At 50.3% G+C, this 1,154-nt stretch overlaps 1 non-coding gene across 1 annotated transcript; it reads left to right on the top strand.

Annotated features, from left to right (window-relative positions):
• The first annotated feature begins 638 nt into the window (after window positions 1–638).
• LOC122540790 (U2 spliceosomal RNA) lies at window positions 639–829 on the top strand. The gene has a single exon (XR_006309410.2). It is a non-coding gene; the product is annotated as a U2 spliceosomal RNA (small nuclear RNA).
• Window positions 830–1,154: the final 325 nt, after the last annotated feature.

Genomic DNA, 1,154 nt, shown 5'->3' with positions numbered 1-1,154 from the left:
CCTGTACTGTGCAATGTTCTAACTGCAGGCACATCCACACACATCAAAGACATGGAGGGCTCGGCTGAATCTATTGCTTTCTTCTCTACGTGTCACGTTTCATCGAGGTAGCGTCCTAGGCCCAAGCATCTTCAGCGAGTGGTGAGAATATGCAGTGCACTGCCTGAGAGAGAGGGTGCTGGAGGCAGATTCAATGGTGACTTTGGTCGGAGGGTCGGATACTTATCTGAAGAGAGAATATTTGCTGCAGGGCGAGTGGGACTGGGGAAGTTGCTCGTGCAGAGAGCTGATGCAGACATGACAGGCTGAATGTATCATTCAATGCGTGCAGTTCTGCAGTTGGTTACCGCCTCCTCAAAAACGCTGTGCTGGTCACGTGAGAAGTCACGTAAGCTTAGCCCTGACCCACTTGATTGGTGAGATACTGACGATCTCTACATGACCATGAGACAGTGGTTCACTGACAGGGGAAAAAAAGCAACTGCTGTAAACGGACCTGCTGCTCTCGTTAGAAATCCTGGGAGGACTACGGCGACAGGGAAACTGTCAGCAGTGATCTACAAGTCTTTGAACAGAATCAAGCTGATTGAAAACATGGAGGACAAATGGGACTTGAGGCAGTCCGCGGTATTGTAGTTATCGCTTCTCGGCCTTTTGGCTAAGATCAAGTGTAGTATCTGTTCTTATCAGTTTAATATCTGATACGTCCCTTATCTGGGGACCATATATTAAATTGATTTTTGGAGCAGGGAGATGGAATAGGGGCTTGCTCCGTCCACTCCACGCATCGACCTGGTATTGCAGTACCTCCGGGAACGGTGCACCCCTCATCTATAAATCTAAAAACAGCTTCATGTTTATAACTCAGGCTTTCGGTGCTTTGTGTCTGCTGGATGGGTTTGAGTACCAAGTGCTTCATTTCTCACACCTCACATCCAACCGGGTGTGAGTCGATTCAAACTCGTCTGTTCTAAGGTGGCTGCTCAGCTCCCGCTCCCTATCCTTCTCTCGCCATCTCTGTCTCTTGCGCACCTTGACACTTGCTCTCAATGTCATCCCCTCGGACCCCTGCTGCGTGCTGCACCTTCCCGCCAACGCCGGGCCCCGATCACACCACATGGTGTCAGAATTTGGGAGTCGCAGCAACCGTAGCT

The sequence above is a fragment of the Chiloscyllium plagiosum genome, unplaced genomic scaffold, assembly GCF_037043375.1.
Source record: "Chiloscyllium plagiosum isolate Xiang-an unplaced genomic scaffold, Cpla_swu_hap1 HiC_scaffold_8, whole genome shotgun sequence".
Lineage (NCBI taxonomy): Eukaryota > Metazoa > Chordata > Chondrichthyes > Orectolobiformes > Hemiscylliidae > Chiloscyllium > Chiloscyllium plagiosum.
This window is presented reverse-complemented; position numbering and strand designations above follow the sequence as displayed.